Here is a 20,279-nt window from a genome sequence, read left to right on the forward strand (position 1 = left end):
ACCCAGAGTGTAGAAAATTGTGTTTGCTGCGGGTGCATATGTATTCTGTCTGCTCTAGACGCACAGAGATGGTGGAGTGCTGTGCTGGAGGAAGGAGGGCACAAGAGACGTAACAGGCAGGCAGGAGAAAAGGTGAGCGGGAAGAACAGAAAGCAGCAGGAGCTGCAGGGAGAGAGAGGAGGAGGAGCCTCTTATGTATCTCTCCAGCACCCCCAGGAGCCTGGACAGATTAACACCAGTTTCTTGGGGAGCTTCCTGTTTCCTGCTGCTTCCCTGAACCCACTTGCGGAGAACAGGCAGTCAACTGAAGCAGTAGGAGCCAGTTAGGCCCTTAAGATGCTGATATCTTCCCTCACTCAGGCCCTGCTACCAGCCTGCTTATTTGTCCCCTTCAATTGAGTGTTGAGAGCCGCTTTAGCTGGCACAGAACAGCAGCCATGAGTGAAAGAAGAAAAGGCCCCTCTGGGGCAGCATTCGGAAAAAGAAAGAAAGCAAAGGAAGCTTTTCTATCTAAGCAGGAAGGAGCTCTCCTGAGATACATAGACACAAATGTTCACGGTGAGCCTTCCGGCCCCAGTGAGGATCTGAGTGGTGAGGAGATGCCTGATCTTCCCGTTAGTTAGAGTGCAGGTGACCTGGCAGCTACTGCAGCATCCATATCTCCATCTCAAATGGATGTAACCATGCACATTCCTGAAGAAAAGTGTAGATCCGAGAAGAGTGTGGTGGAGGCGCACGAAACAGCTGCTGCTGAGTTTAGTTCCTTAAATCTAGATGATCCAGGACTGTGGACCCACTTAAGCAGTAGCCTGAGGGACTTCCTTGTACTGCCTGGGCCACAGCAAGTGAAAAACTTCATGTTCCCCGAAGTCAATGAAAACAGAAGTTTCCATCCAACACATTACTAGCGTGAAATCCCCAATAGTGACAAAGTGGAGAGGCCATGGCTTATGTACTCAAAAACCCAGAATGCTGCAGACTGTTTTTGTTGCAAACTCTTCCAGTCTAATGTTCCAGCCACATTGGGTTCTACAGGAACAAAGGACTGGAAAAATCTGGCTAGAAATTTGGCATGCCATGAGAAGGCAGCAAATCACCAGAGAGCATTCCATAGGTGGAAAGAGCTTGAGATGAGACTACGGTTAAAGGCCACCTTAGATGATCAGTATCAAGAGAAGATTGCATCAGAGTCTCTTTACTGGCAAAATGTTCTGAAAAGGCTCATTGCCATTGTAAGAATGCTGGCTACCAAAAACCTAGCACTGCGTGGCACGTCAGATCAGCTGTATGTGCCAAACAATGGAAACTTCCTTAAAATTGTGGAGCTGATGGCTGAGTTTGATGCTGTACTCCAGGAGCATCTAAGAAGAGTCACCACCCAAGAAATGTACACACACCACTACCTTGGGAAATCAATTCAAAATGAGATTATACAGTTACTGGCAACAAAAGTCAAACAGAAGATTGTGGCAGATCTGAAGTCAGCAAGATATTACTCTGTCATGCTGGACTGCACACCTGACATCAGCCATAAGGAACAAATTACTTTAATGGTGCGTTTTGTAACAACAACAGAACCTAGTGAAAATGTCCCTGCAATGGTGACTGTCAGAGATCATTTTCTAGAATTTATTGACATTGATGATACAACAGGAGCTGGTATGACAAATGTGCTTCTTAAAAAGCCGGAAGATACGGGAATTGCGATAGCTGACATGAGAGATCAGGGCTACGATAATGGTGCCAACATGAGAGGAAAGAACAGAGGAGTGCAGACACGGATCCGAGAGTTAAACCATCGAGCTTTTTTTGTCCCATGCAGTTCTCATTCATTGAGCTTGGTCAGTGATGCAGCATCAGCTTCTAGTGAGGCTGCTGAATTTTTTAATGTAATTAAAAGCATCTATGTATTTTTCTCTGCATCAACTCATCGATGGCAAATTTTGAAGCAACATCTGGGAACATCCTCTCTGACACTGAAACCACTGAGTGCCACATGATAGGAAAGTCGAGTGGAGGCGATAAAGCCTATCAAACACCAAATTGGGAAGATAAATGATGCCATAGTTGCCATTATGGAGGATAATGCTATGACAGGAACTGTTCATGGGAGAACAATGGCAGAGGGAAATGGAATCACCAGAAACATACATAACTTCAAATTTCTGTGCGGCTTAGTGTTGTGGCATGACATACTGTTTGAAATAAATGTTGTAAGCAAGAGACTCCAAGGTGTTGACCTTGATATATCTGGAGCAATGGAACAACTGGACAAAGCAAAGTCACACCTACAGTCTTACCGGTCAGATGAGGGATTTCAAAACGTTCTGAAGAGTGCACAGAAGTTGGCAGAGGAATTTCACACTGAAGCTATTTTCTCCCCCATTCAAGAATACAAGAGTCACCGAAGAAGAAGACATTTTGATTACGAGGCATGGGATAATCCCATAAGAGACCCCAAACAACAATTCAAAGTTGAATTCTTTAACCAGGTGCTAGATTGTGCAATACAGTCAGTTGAAGAACGTTTCATGCAGCTCAAGGAACACAGCAGTATATTTGGGATGGTGTATGATATTCCAAAACTCCTCACTGTACCTGAAGAAGACCTACACCAGCAACGCAGGGCACTAGAGACAGTATTGACACATGATGACATGCGCGATATTGATGTGAGTGATTTAGGTGATGAACTGAAAGCCCTTTCGAGATACATTTCAGCAGGATCAGCTCCAAAGGCTGTTCTGGAATATATGTGCACAGATGACCACCCTCTTTCCAAATGCTTTTGTTGCTCTGCGCATACTTCTAACACTTCCTGTAACAGTTGCCAGTGGAGAATGCAGCTTCTCCAAGCTGTGGTTAATAAAAACACATCTACGCTCCACAATGACACAGGAGAGGCTGGTCGGCCTTGCAACCATCTCAACAGAGCATGAGCTGGCCCAGACTGTGGACCTTCAGGAAGCAGTTCAAATCTTTGCAACCAAGAAGGCACGGAAAGCACCACTTTGATTATTCAAAGAGATTAAAATGCCAGTGTTTACTATGCAGACAAGAAAAGTTACATTTGCTGTTCAGGCATTTGAAAGTTAAATGTTACTTAAAATTTTTGAACAAGGCATTTTAAGTTGTTAGTTCTCCTTTATTGGGGTAGGTAGCAGAGCAGTACCATGAGAGGAGTAGAACAGGAAGAAGGCAGAGTTGAGACCTTTCAAAGTTTTGGCCCAAGCAAGGGGGCATGGGGGCGTCATTTGAGCTCCCCGCCTCAGGTGCCAAAATGTTGTGGGCCGGCCCTGCTTTAATCCATCTCTTGCATTTCCCCAGGGCTGGGGCTGATGTGCACTGGACAAATCTCCAGGCACAACTGAGAGCAACCCAAAGGCTGCCCTAAATTACACCAGCTGCCAAGAGCCTCAAGAAGCCATCCTTCCAGATCAGGATTGCTAGAACATAAGGGAACCCCAGCTACACCTCTTTTCCCCAGGCCACGTCACCTGCAATGGAGGTCATGAGGGGTGGAGAAACAGCCTTTACAGTGGCTGAACCATCCAAGGATTCCTCCACATGGGGAGAAGGCTCCAAAGGCTGGATCTGCCAGCTTAGACGGGCACAAAATAGTGGCAACTCACCAAAGGATCCGGTTCCCTAGAAAGGGGGCGAGTGCAGGGATTGAGGTGCAGGGGCTGGGACTTAATACACAAATGTTTATGGCAATGCCTTTAAATCCTTTTCCATCATCTGCTTTTTCATTCCAAATAAAACCATGTTGAAATAAGTGGATTTTTGAATGGAATGACCCTTTCAAACTTGTATTTTACTTTTTTTTTCCCCAATGACTGACTCGTAAGCAGATTTCCTCCCATTCTTCAAAAGCACTTGGATAGCACAATTCAACTCAGCCGCTCCCAAGTACATTGGTATAAAACATTTTAATTGTAGGGCCATGAAAAAGCAGAGAATAATAGAGTATAAAGAGTTATACAATATAATTAAGGCAGTAAATGCCAATAGAAAAATTGTTGGTCAAGGGTGATACAAGGAAGTCTTTCTATAAATTAACTGTGCCCAAGTCTATATGCAGCATTGCTGAATTAGCAGGGAGAAAAGTACATCATGTTCCTGAGAAATAATAGCAAAGGAGGAAAGGAAAATTAAAACGAAGAAGGTACAACGAGGAACCAAAGCAATCCTTCCAACCTCCAGCCTCACTTCCTCCTGTATGCACTGGCTCTCTTACATTTCTCATTTCCCTTCCTTGATCTTCTCTGTCCCACACTCAGATACCAAGGTCAGGCTTGACAAAGCCCTGGCTGGGATGATTTAGTTGGGAATTGGTCCTGCTTTGAGTAGGGGGTTGGACTAGATGACCTCCTGAGGTCCCTTCCAACCCTGATATTCTATGATGGGCAGATAGATAGATCAGTGGTTCTCAACCAGGGGTACACAGAGGTCTTCCAGGAGGTACATCAACTCATCTAGTGATTTGCCTAGTTTTACAACAGGCTACATAAAAACACAAGCGAAGCCAGTGCAAATGAAAACTTCATACAGACAATGACTTGTTTATACTGCTCTATATACTATACACTGAAATGTAAGTACAATATTTATATTCCAATTGATTTATTTTATAATTAAATGGTTAAAAATGAGACAATAAGCAACTCTTCAATAATAGTGTGCTGTGAGACTTTTGTATTTTGATGTCTGATTTTGTAAGCAAATAATTTTTAAGTGAGGTGAAACGTGGGGGTACGCGAGACAAATCAGACTCCTGCTAGGGGTACAGTAGTCTGGGAAAGTTGAGAGCCACTGAGACAGACTAGATAGATAGCTTAGATAGATAGATAGGGATTTGAAATGAATCCATCACCCTGCTCCTCTGAATGCCCCACTCAGTCCAAAATCCAATCCCGCAGCACTTCTGGGCCACACAGCCCTAGCATCCCATTATATAAGGGGTCCTCTGTATTTTCTGATCTCCCTCAATTCCAATTACTAGCCTCCCCAATTTCCTGAGGCGCTCTGTGAGCAAAGACTGCTGTAATTTGATACAACAGCCAGTCTGCAGCAGGACCAGGTCAGCTGTATTATTGTAGTGGAAGTTGATTTCCTAGCTTTTACCTCTTCCCTGCTCTTCTGTTAAACCAATTTGTATTATCGCTGGTTGGCTCTTGGGCACCTGTAATGATACTAATGCTCTTTGGATGCTTCTGAGCCACTTCAGAGCTGTGATGGGGGCTAATGCGCGGTCTGCACCATTTGCTGTAATAAGCCGGCTGCATCCTCCCTGTGTTTGTAGGTCTGCGCCTGCTGGTGGACTCTTCCTCCTAGGCACGGGCTGATTTCCCAGAACTTGCTGTAGCTTTAAAGTGACAGGGCAGCAATCAAGCTAATCTGTTTACTGGATGATTTCTCAGCAGGGAAGAGACTCATAGACTTTAAGGCCAGAAGGGGCCACCATGAATTGTTCCCTCCGTGCAAAATCTCACTTTGTTCGCCCATTTCTTCACCCCTTGTCCTATCTTGACATTACCAAGGACGCTACCAACATAAGGCACAAGCCCCTGGCTCCATCTGCTTTGCATGTCTCTGGGTCCCCGGCCCACCTCAGGATCAGGGGAGGTGGAAAGGTATCTGACAGCCACTCTGTCGCCTACACTGCGTTCAGCTGGACCAGACAAGGGATTTGGCTGTATAGGTGCTATAAATATCAAAAGTCCAGCCCTAATGTCCCTTCTGAAGTCTAATGCTTATAACCAGCATTAGATACCAGCATCGTTTTCAAAAAAGCTCGGGGCCTGATTTACGAGTGCTCACACCCACAAACGGAGCCAGATATTGATGAGGACTTAGCTCCATTTAAACCCCAAAAACATGGCTGGATTTTCAACACCCGGCAGTGACGCTGGCGGCCAGCTTTGCAAAAGGGTTCAGCTCCCAACGTGCGGAGCTCTTTTGAAAACCAAGCCCTGATTCTGGGTGCCAAGAACACTCTGGAAACTTCCGGCCCTATCTCTGACAGCGTTTCCAAACTCGACAGCACTGGGGAGGGGGAATGTGACAAAGGGTCCGTGAACCATGCGTGGGGGTTGGGCAGAGCTGCTACCGGATCCCAGACGTCCCACTGAGAGCAGCCTTCACAAAGCAAGGACTCTGTAGCATGCAGCTGTGTACACTATAGGCTGTACTTCCTCAGGGCCTATCACATGGCGGCTGTGCCATCTAGCAGGAACGTGCGCCTGTGTTTGTGAGGAAGGCTTTGCCGTCCCTTATTTAAAAAGATCAAAGTTCTTTATTTATTTGATCTTCACAGGCCCCCGCAACCATAGGCGCTGACTCCGTGGTGGCTCCGGGTCTCAAGCACCCACCAAAAGAAAAAATAGGGAGTCCTCAGCACCCGCAGGGCCGGATTAATCTTTTGTGGGCCCCGGCATCCGGACCATGGCCCCACCCCCCATGCTCCGCCCCAAGGGCCTGCTTCCGCTGGGCTTCTTCCCCGAGGCCCCACCCCCACTCAGCCTCTTCCCCCGAGGCCCCGCCTGTGCTCCACCCCGAGGCCCCGCCCCCACTCAGCCTCTTCCCCCGAGGCCCCGCCTACACTTCACCCCGAGGCCCCGCCCCATTCAGCCTCTTCCCCAGAGGCCCCGCCTACGCTCCACCCCAAGGCTCCGCCCCCACTCCGCCTCTTCCCCCGAGGCCCCGCCTATGCTCCACCCTGAGGCTCCGCCCCCACTCAGCCTCTTCCACCGAGGCCCCGCCTGCGCTCCACCCCGAGGCTCCGCCCCCACTCAGCCTCTTCCCCCGAGGGCCCGCCTGCGCGCCACCCTGAGGCTCCGCCCCCACTCAGCCTCTTCCCCTGAGGCTCCGCCCCCACTCAGCCTCTTCCCCTGAGGCTCCACTTGTGCTCTGCCCCAAAACCCCACCCCCACTCGGCTCTTCCTCCTGAGGCCTCACCTGCCGCTCGCACGGGGGGAGGGGGGGCCCGGAGAGGAGCACCCACTGGCAAAAACAAGTCCGCATTTGTGCCCTCAACTCTATTTGATTCCTCCCTGGATCTGATTTTAATATGCACAGGGCTAGATTTCTAAGTGTACTCAACGTGTTCTTGAAAACTTGGCCATAAGCGTCCCGGGGAGAGTGCTGCCATCCAGACAGCAACAACCGTCTACCCCAACAACCCTCGTGGACTGAATTCAAGCCTGACGCCTGCAAGGACAAGGCTCTATCTCTCTTTCCAATCCCCCTGAGTCATCCATTGCCTCCCATCTCCTACACAGTCTCTCAGCGCTAAGCTGGATCCAAAGCAAAGGAATCGCTGAGTGCGGGCAGAGCCTTGGATTCTGTAATGGGAAATCAAGGGGAAAGAATGCGAAAAGCAAACAGAGCAAATGGTCTCTTCTGTGCATTCAGCTGCCTGTCTTCAGAGAGAGGCTGTGCTCTAAATAATCTCCAGGAAATACCAACTGACTGCGAGAAATTAAAGACAACGCCTAGAGTTCTGCACATTCAAAGCGAGAGGCTGTGACAGACAAGGGCGAGAGAAGAGTGTGCGCAACTCTTCCGATACGGGGAGATAAAGGAAGAGAAGCTGCTTAAATGGAAAGGCACATTAACACCCCCACCCCCCTGCTCATCCACTTCAGAGACTTTGAAGATGGAAGGGAAAATTGCATCAAAGAGCTGAATAATTTCATTACATAGGAACCTCCGAGGAGAGGACGAGCGCGAAAAACAAGAACTGAAGATGCTACCAGGAGCCTTTCAAGCTGGAGAGGATGCAAAGCTGTGCCAATCATCCACCCCTCCCTCAGGAGACCGGAGAAGGGAGCAGCGCAACGCTGCGTTCCCCACCTAGCCTGGCATGGAGGGAGCAACTCCCAGCCCAGAGCAGGTTGGACGGTGCAAGTCTGGTCGTTCCCGTTTGCGGGGACGTTTCAGGGCGGAACCAGTGAGCGCGAGGAATGGATGGATGGGGTCTGCGGAACTGGGCCGAAATATCCCACAAGGAGACACTCACGCTATTTGGGGACTTACGTCCAAACCCAGGAGACAACAGCGAACAGGAGAAATAATGGCCCCGATCCACAGAGTCGAAACCTTTTCAGCCCTTCCGAAAGGTCCCAGCTGGGGTTAGAGTTCAACGTGAGTTGGGGGAGGGGAGGTTCAAGCTGCTTATTATAACCTCATCTGACACACTGATTTCCCTGCTTTCGCAGGGACTAGCAAGACGCATGGGGGAAGGATAGCTCGGTGGTTTGAGCATTGGCCTGCTAAACCCAGGGTTGTGAGTTCAATCCTTGAGCGGCCACTTAGGGTTCTGGGGCAAAATCAGTACTTGGTCCTGCTAGTGAAGGCAGGGGGCTGGACTCGATGACCTTTCGGGGTCCCTTCCATGAGTTAGGATAGGTATGATGGGAATGCAAACCATCCCTGAGCTGAGCTTCTCAAACCCACTGCCTCCCATCTAGAACCTCCAAGTGGTCCACCGTGACTTCAGGGGAAAGTAACCCATTGCTCAGTGCCTGGGCGCTGAGCCTTCTATCTGCCCTGGGCAGAGAGCACTGGATTCAGACACTGCCCTCACTGCTGAAGTAAGTTTACTCATTTGCTTATTCTACAGCAGCTCAACAGGGGACTGGGTTAAGCGCGAGGGCTTCGTCTATGCCCTGAAGGACAGAGACAGGAGGCTGAATGGTAAAGACCTTTCGTGGCAGCCAGCTGTGCAATATTCACTCAAGGCAGTTGTCCCACATCAGTCTGAACCTGTCTCCAAACTCAGGCCTGCAACGTCCTTCCGTGGGCACCAGCTGCAACCGGTGAGTCACTCTGTACGTGTGCTCTCGGCGCACGCCTGAGATCTGGGACATCAGATTGCAACGCCAGGAGCCCGATGCTATTGTGTTCTGGCTGTTTGAGGACGGAAGGTATCTGCATTTGAAACCCGCAGAAAACAGAGTGTTGTAGGGCAACTTCGCCCAGGAGCTCTATCCTCCATCTGTTGACGCTTGTGCATTCACAGTGGGCAGGACTTCTTTGGGAAAACTGCTCAGATGCACAGCAAATGGAGATCACCCCCTATACTTGATGGCTGGCTCTTTGGCATCGTATCCTACACACAGACCAGGGAGCCACAACCTTTTGGGGACAAACTGAAAACAAAGAGACTTGCAGATGAAATACTTTGTATTATCAGAGCCAGCTTAATTCCGCTGGGCTTCTGCTTAAGCGTTTGTTCCTGTCTCATCTAAGAGCTGTTTGTTTCTCTCTCTTCTGATGATTTTAGTGAAAACAGCTTCTCTCTAATGAATTTATCCCAGTTAGGAAGAGGAGATAGGGAGGTACCCCAGGATCACCTCTACCACCCAGAGACACACACACCATAGCCAGGCCAGGGCCTTGGCCACCAAGGGGATGCCACACGCAAGGTGGGGTGTGGGGGGCAGACTGCACATCCCTAGGGACAGCTCTGGCCTGGAGCTTGCTTAATGGAAGGTGTTGACTGGTACTGCAGATATATTATTTTAGCCAAGTAAAATACATGGTGACTGGGTGCAGTGGAAGAGCCAAGTGTGAGCTCAGGCCTGGAATAGCCTGGGGTGCTGCCTCTGAGGACTGAGGTGCATGCACAGAGCTGTAGAGGGGAGAAGGCCCAGAAGACAGGCGCTACAGCTCATTTGCTGCACTGTGATGAGTTCTCAAGAGCATCCAGATCCACGCAAGCAGCTAAGGGCCGAGACCAGCAAATCACAGGTCAGATCTTCAGCTGATGTAGACCAAGGTAGCTCCAGTGAAATGAACGGAACAATGCCCATTCAAACCCCCCTAAACTGGTTAGGTGTTTCCCCAGAAAGTCAAAGGGAGTTGGGCACGTGACTGAGGTGCTTTTGAAATCCCACCCAAGAGCTCTTTGAGTTGATAGAGCACCTTCCACAGGAGGATTTCAACAGGCTCTAAAATGCTAATTATGGTAGCTTCCCCCATTCCACCCCATGGCCGAGGTCAGCGTTGTTATCCCCAGTTTACAGAGGGGGGAAATCAAGGCACAGGCGGGGTGTATGACTTGCCTATGGCCACAAGCAAGGCAAAGTCAGGAGTAGAACCCAGTCGTCCTGACTCCCAGACCTTTGCTTTAATTAGTAGTCCTTCCTTCCTCTCACAGTGCACTCCTCTTCATCACATCATTGACATGAGTAGGCTTGGTTGAAAGATATAAATAAGCTGTTTGGTTTGCCCACGTTCAAACCACTTCTTTGCTATCCATTTAATTAGGGTTTTGCTCACACAAATGGGGATGGGTGCTCTTTGCTGGAACAGCAGGATTCACATGAAAAAAGGGGACTGGTATGTAGACCAAAGTATTCATTATTCATCATCCATTGTCCTTTAGTCTTAGCCATGGGGTTAGGGAACCAGAAACAATATGGTGACTTGTCTAACCAGTGAGCATACGTACAGCGAAGGGCTTGTATACACTTGGAAGTTAATGTGGATTAAGGTAGGGTGTGAATTCAAAGTGCAGTAGGTATTTCTGAATAACTGCATGTGTGGACACACTTATTCTGGAATGAGAGTGCCTTGCTCCGGTTTAGCTCAATCTACCAAAGTGGAGTAAGAGTATCGACACATGGAGTTCCTGAGCAATTCCATGTGTGGTCATGTCCTACGACACCTCTCCAAGATGTAGGTGGCCCACCATGAATAATGAATATTGAACAGTTTGTGATCAACAAGTAGGATGACATATGTTCACATAAACTGCCTGATGAATCCTTGCTAATGCCTAGAGCTGGCAACAACAAAAAAATTCAAAAAGGTGGACATTTTTTTTTAAAAAAAGGGAAATCATTGAAATTTTCAGATCCCTCCCTCCTCGTTGTGTTTTCATAGATTCTAAGGCCAGAAGGGACCTCTGGAACACAAGCTAGAGAACTGCCCCCAAAATAATTCCTAGAGCAGATCTTTTAGGAAAGCATCTAATCTTGATTCAAAAATTGTCAGTGATGGAGACTCCACCATGACCTTTGGTAAATCTCTCCAAATTGTTTTGACTTGCTCAACAGCAAGTCACACTTTTTCAGTTTTCACAATTCTCAATTTTGGGGAGAAAAAAGAAAAAGTCGAGAACCGGTCCTCACATCCCTTCCTCCCTGTGTTTTTGTTTGTTTGTTTTTACACAACCAGCACTATTGAAAATTGGCTAAAATGTGGTTGCAAGCCAACCCTGAACAGATAGACGTTCCTGAAATTGAGTTGCAATGGCTAATGCAACCAGATCTCCTAAAGAGAGTTACCTGTGTGAGCAAGATGTCTATATAAAGCCTCAGAACAGCTGTAGAACCAAGGAGCAACAGCTCTCTAGCAGAGCCAATGGGCTCTCCGGCATCTCTAGAAAGATTGCAGAACGAGTATTTATGAATAACCGCCATCTAATTTCCTTAGACCGGTTGCATTAGCGTTGATGGGACGTCACGGAGCCATGTTGGTATCGCTGCGATGTGCTATGTCAACACTGCTGGGACTTTTACGAGATGTAAACAGCATCAGTGTTAATCTTGTATTATGGAAGAGAACAAATAGGCCAAGCTGTAATACAAGGACATTGCGTCTCAGGGGCCTGGGGACTCTGCTCTCGTGAAGCGTGATGGGTACGGTACACTTACTAGACGAGCTCTATGTCTTCTTCCTATGGGCCATTGCTAGCTGCTGCCTCCTGGCTTGATCACTGCCAGATGCTGGATGTTTATCCTGATGGAGGAGTCTGGCCTTACATTCTTAAGTTACCAGATGCCCTTGCTGGCAACAGACCACAAGGACATAGACAAGAGACGGGTTACTTATTTCCTGTGCTTATTATAACTCAGCAGGACAAGTACAGGCAGGCATTTCTGCTCCGCATACTGCATGTGAATTTTCATCCTTCTTTTTTGTCTTTGCTCCTTGGGGTCTGAAAATGTTTCCAGCGGCAAACCAACATCTCCTCGAATCTTGTTTGCTCTGTGTCTGCCGACTCTCTCCCCCACCCTTGACATCAGGATCTTGCCTGCATAATTCAAGCCCTCTTGGACTGTGCTCACATCCATGCCCCACCGCCCCTCTCTCCCAGCCTCTCACGGTTGCCTGTGTGTCTGGGGCCACGGCGCATCTTCAGTTTCCATGGGAATAGAGAGGATCCCGCAAGAACGGAGCTAGGTTCACTCCACCCAATCTCACTGCTATGCGTCATGACCCAGCTGCCCTTCTGCTGTAATGGAGATCCCACCCTCCCAAAGGAGGCTCAGCAAGCAGTGTGGCAGGCTCATGGATTTTGCTCTCCAGAGGAGAGGAGTACAGCATCTGGGCTGAGACGTAAGAGGTCACAGCTACTCGGCACCAGGGGAGCGTTCATTTCTGTGCAGACGCAGCGTCCAGAATACAGACAGCAATTCAGGGAACTGCAGCAAACTACGACCGAAAGCCCCGGAACCAACAAAGCACTTACACACATGCTTAACCCTAAACAAATGACTCGTCCCATTGACGTCAGTGACTCACATGCTTCAAGTTATAGCACGTGCATTGCTGATTCAGGGCCTAGATGAGCAGCGACTTTGATCCTTCCGGGCTCTTGGGTCTTCTGGGAATCCATATTGTAATGGTGTCTTCTTTTTGGTGCTGAAGTTGAAGTTTCTCAGTGATACAGTGGAGACGTGAAAATTGCTGGCAAATTCCAGCAGGTGGGGATGAGCCGGCTCGCCCACTGATTTCAGTCACTGGCAATGCCATTGAAGCAATGAGCGTTTACACCCTTGTAACAGGTGTATTGGCCCCTAGGATCCAGAACACATGCCTGGTTGCTTAATGAGGGTTTTAAAGGTGAGGCAAATTTGGAGCCTAATCGAAATGACTTGACAGTTAAGTGAAGAAGTGGGTTGTAGCCCACGAAAGCTTATGCTCTAATAAATTTGTTAGTCTCTAAGGTGCCACAAGTACTCCTGTTCTTTTTATAAAAATAAGGGAAGATTTGGCTTTGCAAACCCCAGGGTCTATCTAGTCTCCAGCGGTGGGATCAGGCAGGAATTTCCCCCTAGCTCAGACTGGCAGGGACCTTGGGAATTTTTCACCTTCCTCTGCACCATGTGGGTGCAGGTCACTTGCCAGGATCGTCTGGGTACATCTCACTTAATCAATTGCCTGCCACTGCAGGTGCCTTGGGCACTGGTACACCTGGGTCCCTCCTGTTTTCTATCTGTGGCACAGAGCAGTCTAGTCTCCTGTGGGCTGTAATATCTTGGTCTGATTTTGGTTGTTGGGTTTAGTGTGCAGGTGCCGGGTTGTGTTGGTGGCCCGTGCTATATAGAAGGGGAGACTAGAGGATCTGGCTGGTGGTGCTTTCTGGACTTAAATTCTCTGACTTTATGTAGCCAGCTAAGAGTCATACAGAGAGGAGGACAATCCAACCTGGGAACGGAATGAAGAGAGGTGGAGCCGACCCGCCAGTTACCAGTATCTAGGTCACAAACCTAAACGGCTTCTTGCTGCTAAGCCAATGGAGAGAAGAGAACAAAAAGGGTTCAGTGAAGTCCAACACGCATGCAAGGCAGGAAATAAAAAAAATCCATCACATCCTATCCACTGCTGTCCAGGCCAGCGCTGCTAACAGATAAATGGGGAAATTGCAGGAAGGTGCATGGTGACCCAGAGTTATTTCAACGTGATTATCTGGGATAACAGTAATTACGTTCAAGAACAGAGAAGGTCAAACCATCCTGGCCTGCTGCTCAACTCTATTGCAAGCGGCGCTTGAATACATGTGTGTGTGTGTCTGTCTAGTGCAAAGAGCCGGGAACCAGAGAGGAAATATACCCAAGATGCAGCCCCCTGAAATGATGGAGGACATGATTCAGCAGTAGAGCTGGTTGGGAATTTTCCAGCAACCTGTTTTCTTGTTGAAAAATGTCCATTCAGCCAACTCAAAACTGTTTGCGGAAGAGGGTCCGTTTGGACGAATTTCCGGACTCAAAAATAATGTTGAAAATTTCAGAATTTTCAAAATGTCTCTTTTCAATGTTTGTCAAATGAAAACTTCTGGTTTCCCAGTTCAGAACTACGCTTTGTTTCAAAACTTGAGCTCATTATAATTAAAACAAGGAAATAGGGTCAAAAATCAAAACAAAACCTTTGACGTTATCAAAATGAAACATTTCAATGGACCCAAACTGATTTTTTTTCTGTTTCTTGGTTGGCAAAACATTTCGAGAGTCTGGTTTTTGTTTTTGTTTTTCATCCTGACTTGGGATGGAAATTTTCAAAATCTTGAATATTTTCCTGGGATGAAAGAACCATTTCCCGCCTCTCTCCCGGCAGCAGGTTAATCGGATGGATTTGTTCATCGGGAGACAAGGATAAATGTAACCCTAACAACGGCACTCTGCTTTTCTCAAGTCACTATTTTTTTTACATGTGTTTTAGCAGAGCTGGTCAGGACTCCATTGTGCCAGATGCTGTACACACACCTTATAAGAGACAGCCTGTACCATCGAGAGCCCACAGTCTGAATAGACGAGGGTGGGAGAAAAGAAGGATAATTCCAAGGAAATATTGGAACTCCCAAGCTTAGACTTTGATGACATCAAGAATGGAGCATCCAAGCAAGACTAGATGCATTTCTGGAAATATGCTTAGCCAAAGCGAAGTTACTCAGCTCAGTACGGGGCAAGCAGGTGCAATTTATGGCCTGTGTATATAATGTCATGGCCTGTGCTATACAGGTCAGACTAGATGATCTAATGGTCCTTTCTGGCCTTCAACATTATGGCTCTATTATCCCCATTTTTATACATGGGAAACCGAGGCACAGAGAGATGCAGTGATGCATCCAAGGTCACACAGGGGGTCTGTGGCGGAGATAGGAATTGAACCTTGCTCTCCAGAGTCCCAGCCCAGTCCCTTAACCATAGACCAGCCTTCCTCTCCATTCCTTGGGAACAGCCATTCAATAAATCATAGGGTTGGAAGGGACCTCAGGAGGTATCTAGTCCAACCCCCTGCTCAAAGCAGGACCAATCCCCAGACAGATTTTTACCCCAGTTCCCTAAATGGCCCCCTCAAGGATTGAACTCACAACCCTGGGTTTAGCAGGCTAATGCTCAAACCACTGAGCTATCCCTCCCCCCCCTTGCCATGTGCAGACAGTTCACAGCCCAAAGTTGCCCGAGTGCTAGTTTTCAGGAGCACTCCAGGGCACCGTGTTATTGGCCATGGCTACTTGCCCCTCTGCTCTGGGGATCTCCAGGCTGCCTCACTTGGGCCTTTGTCAAACGCTCACCCTCCCCTCTGCTGCCATCCTGGTGCTCTCACCCCCCTTTGCTCTCTCAACTGCTGCTACCTGCAGACCTGCCTGTCTCCTGCAGATCCCAGGCTAGGGGCCACCCAGATCTGCAGCCCCATTTCCAGTCTGCTCCCAGCCTCTGGCCCATGGCCCCCCGGACAGACACTGACTGCTAGTCCTGATCTGCCCAGCCTGCTGCCTCTGGCCCCTCACTTAGCCTGCTTTGTTCACCGGTTCTCGCTTTTCTCCGGCAGATGCGCTGTCCCCTCCCTAGCCCTGCGCAGCTCCGCTTTGCTCCCGCAGCATCCATCCCCTTCCCGGCTGCACATCTGCCCCCAGGACATCTGCTCTGCCAGCTCTCTCAGCCGACTCCCCGCCCCAGCAGCTGCTCCCTACCGCTAGGCAGGCTGCTCCGTAGCTGCTCCTCCTGGCCCTGGACGGGGCTTACTGACCCGCTCCTCCGATCCCAGCAAAGGGGGTGGATCCTACCCGAGCCATGGCTCTGCTCCCAGGAAGACGGGCCTCTGCTAAAACCGGCCCATTGACCTGGACCTTTCCCCAACCCCCCTGCCACCTTAAAATGCCCGAGGAGCCAACACATATGGGGCCTAATCTATGGAAAGACTCCGTGGGCTTTGGACCAGATGCTCAGATTGGGAAGGGTCCCTTGGAAACCCACAGGACCCAGACCTACGCCGAGGAGGAATCCTCCCTAGTATAAGCTTTTCTCAGCTCCACTCTCTCCCAGCTGCCATTCTGCTCGCTCCCCAGGGTCCCTTGGCTTGCTGGGATACGGAGTAGCCCATGCAATGACTCTTGTGACCCCTCCTGCTTCGACAGGTACGGGAGCCAGCAGATTGCTAACGGGCCCCATCACCACCCCTCTGCTGCGCCCACTCCTGCGACTGCCAGAAAAAACATCCCTTTCTAGGGTGACCAGATGTCCTGATTTTATAGGGACAGTCCTGAGATTTGGGGCTTTTTCGGATATAGGTGCCTATTACCCCCCACCTCCTGTCCCGATTTTTCATACTTTCTATCTGGTCACTCTAGCGCTTTCCTTCACACCAGTGACGGAGAGGCAGCCAGTGACGTGGCACTGCCCCCTTTTTTAAAATGGGCAAAGGGCAGTTCCATTCCTCCCTCCCCACACACATCCACACATTAGACTCAGCAATGGGAGCATCAGAATCCATATAAAAGGTCCCACCCTTAATCCGGCTGGAATCGGAGTGATGAATGTATCCAATGCCTTTAGGGGAGTTGCAGTATTGGCTTTACACAATGTCCCTTCAGTGGGGTGCAAAAGTGGGCCCCTCCGCTGCAAAAACGCAGGGCTTTACTGCTTGGGCGTAAGGAGGAGCAGGCTGTTATGGTAACTTGGGCCAGCCACTAGGTGGAGACATAATCACCCACACGACTGGTGAAATTCGCCCGCACGACAGGTGAAATTCACCCCACGCAACCCGAGCCTGGTCACTCCCCCTTGAACTCTCAGTCACATGGCAGAGCGTTGCCCAGCCCTTGTGCTGGTCCTCAGCCCACGGGTGAATTCTGCCCTCAGCCAATGCGTCCCACACACAAGGTGCAACAAGCAGAAGCCTATTTTAAAGCTCACTCCTAGATCGCTGACATCTCCCTGAAGCACTACTGAATTTTTCAAAACCCCATCAGTTCTCCCCAGAGAAGCACGAACACATGAAAATGAACAGACTCCCGCCTGCTTCACCCTGGATTTATCACCAGCCACACGCCTTAAATTTTTAACTCTGTTTGGATTTGTGAATTTGTTATCATGCACCTGTCAGAGCTGGGACTTCGGCGGTCTCCCTGCAGACTCGTGAATTGGGCTGGGTCCCCGGTGATGGTGGGGGATGAAGGCACGTATTTGAGAGCAATTCCAAGTAGGGCATATGCATACATCCATGAGCACATTCATACACAATACACGTAGCCCTGCGCCTGCTGCCGTTAAATGAACAATGTTCCTTCCCTTTACCCAAACCAGAACCAAACAGAATTAACTCGAGCCAGGATGCTGGAAGCAACTGATGCTACAACTCTAGCACTGAGCATTCAAGAAATTGTATGTGGTAAATGCACTTAGACTGTTAGCTCATGGAGACAAGGAGCCATCTTTTTGTTCTGGGTTTGTACAGCGCCTGGCACAATAGGGACCTGGCCCATGGCTGGGCACTGCTGCTAGGCACTACTGCAAGAGCAATAAAATAATGCAAGCAGGTAGCTCTTCCTTTTGTACGTGGCTGGGGTTTGGTGACACACACTTCTCTAAGTGTCCTCCAAAGAGATGCTCTTACTACTCACACAACAATTGGAGACGCAACTCTGCAGGCTGTCACAGTCGGGTCTGTCAACAACATAATTAAACAGGCATCCTCGAGTTGTAAGTCTTGTTTTTCCACGGATCTGTAATCAGTCCTGCCATAAACGCGGTACAGTTCATCTCAGCGTCATGTTGGCCTTTTCAGATGAAATTATTAATGAAGCTGAGTAACAAACGCAGCACAATTCAGGTCATTGCTAGTTTCCCTGCTTCCACGATGGGGCTAGGAACTTCATGATGGAATGGGGTGAAACAGACTATTATTACTGGCAATAAAGGAGCACCTACATCCCCTAAGGGAGATCAGGGGCCAATTGTGTTAGTCCCTGCCCTGAAGAGCTTACAATTTAAATAGACAAGACAGACAACGGATGGGAAGGAAACTGAGGCACAGAAGGGGAAGTGACTTGCCAAGGTTAGAGACAAAGCCAAGAATAGAACCCAGGGACCTTCCCGCCTCTCTGACAACCACGACGATGACACCAGCACTGCTACCAAACGGTCTTGAGGTCAAGAAATGGCAAAAGCAAGGAAAGGCCGGACAAGGGGAAGAGAGAAGAAAATGGCGGAGAAGGCAGGAAGTTATGGCCAGTGAAGGCGAAAATACTAATGGGAAAGAGGAAGCGAAGGATGGAATCACTCGAGATGAGACAGGAGAGACGAAAGGGGGATGCTCCCCTCATTTGGCTGTGATGTTCAGCACCTCAGCTGGGAAAACGGTCAGTGGTAAGTGGCGGGAGGAGAGATCCAAGATGTAAAGTGGAGGGGGGGAGAGAGAGAGAGAGACACACACACACACACACACACACACACACGAAGGGAAAACGAAACATAAAGAGGGAGCCATCAGCAGGGCGCCCAAGGCAACCAGGAATGGGAATGGGGCCGGAGGGTGAAATTCGCCCCTGGTGAGGTCAGGTGTGAGCTCCATGTACCGCTTCTGGCCCACTTCGGCTGGCACCGACGCCGCAGTCACAGGGGTGAGTTTCACCAGCAGAGAGCAGCCTGCTAAGAGTGGCAGATGGAGAGACACGAGTGGCATATAGGCTTTGCATGAGCTCTTTGCGCAGGAGGGAACTTCGCCCTGAATGCCTGGGGCACACCAGGTCTTACACAGGAGCGGTAGGTTAACGTGAGCGTTGGCCAGTCTGAGGGTTAGGGACCAGAGGAGGGACGGCAGAGATGTCAGGCTGGGTCCGGCAGGCTGAAATAACTGGCTCCCTGCCTCCTCTGTGCCCGACAGGAACGCTACGCTGCACCCTGCCTTCTGCTTTGATGAGACTCTAACCGCTCCAAGAGCCACCTGACAGCTTACCACCAGCACCAGGGTGCCACTTGAGGTAACTTGTCAGCTTTGCAATCGGGACCCAAGGCGATGGGTGACTCTTGCGTGCAATGGTACAGCAGACTGCTTAAATCACCCTCCCCCCAGCTCCCTAGGGAAGCGCTGGGGCCCGCTGATTCCCATGCAGCCAAGAGACTCGTGTTCCTGCACTCGTGGTTCGCAAATGCTGCATAAAAACATACAGCTGCTTGAAGGCAGAATTCAGCTTGGCTGCTGCCAATGCCAATGGCTGACACTGTTGAGAAGTGTCCGAATTGGTTTGTTTCCCAATAAATGGAGCGAGATGGGGAGATTTATCCAGTCCGCAAGCACTGGGAAAGCTGGGATGTCACACACAACCAGCCCTGAGCCTGGGCCACGCAATTTGAGAGCAAAATTCCCATGGATGTCAGTAGCTGCAGGATTGAGCCAAGGAGTTTTTTTTTTTTAATAAAAGTGGAGGAAGGCTGGCCGAGCGGTAGAACACCGGTATCGAACTTAGAGACCTGGCTTCAATTCCCTGCCCTGCCACAGACTTCCTGTATGACCTTGGGCAAGTCACTCAGTCGCCGTGCCTCAGTTCCCCACCTGTACAATGAGATATATATTAGCCCTGCCTCACGGGGGCGTTATGAGGACAGATCCATTACAGAGTGTGAGGCGTTCGGTTACCATGGAAATGGGGTCAGATAATGACTTGACGGAACACGTTCTTTCAAACGTATTCCTACCATCAAGGGTTGGCTAAAGGAGATCCCTAATCTTGCTGTGGGCCCCACTGCTGGCAGAGGCTAAGGCTCAGGGTTACAATAGCAGCAACTTTATTAAATACATCCACACTGGCGGGACAGCGACACAGTACTCAGCCATGGCCCATGACGTACTGGGTCCTGTATAAAACCTGGTATAGTGTCCAGGGGTGATCTCGAATGGGGTTATTGCAGGGTGTGGAGGGGAACACACAAGGTGGGCTTTGCCGGCAATTATTCATTATTGTTTGCATGACAGGAACATCCAGAGACCTCCAGCTGAGCTCTGGGCCCCCAGTGTGCTAGGCGCTGTACATACACATAGTGAGAGAAGCTCTTCAGGGCAGTGATTCTATGGTCTATGATCTAAATAGACAAGACAGACAAAGAGCATGGGGGAAACTGAGGCATGGTGAGAGGACATGACCTGCCCAATGTCACAAAGCAGGTCAGTGGTAGAGCCAGGAATAGAATCAAGTCTCCTAACTCCCAGTCCAGGACCTATCCTCGGACTAGACTTCACTGCCTGCCTCTTTACACATTGTAGGC

This window comes from Terrapene carolina, unplaced genomic scaffold (assembly GCF_002925995.2).
Source record: "Terrapene carolina triunguis isolate 2854851 unplaced genomic scaffold, T_m_triunguis-2.0 Scaffold714, whole genome shotgun sequence".
Lineage (NCBI taxonomy): Eukaryota > Metazoa > Chordata > Testudines > Emydidae > Terrapene > Terrapene triunguis.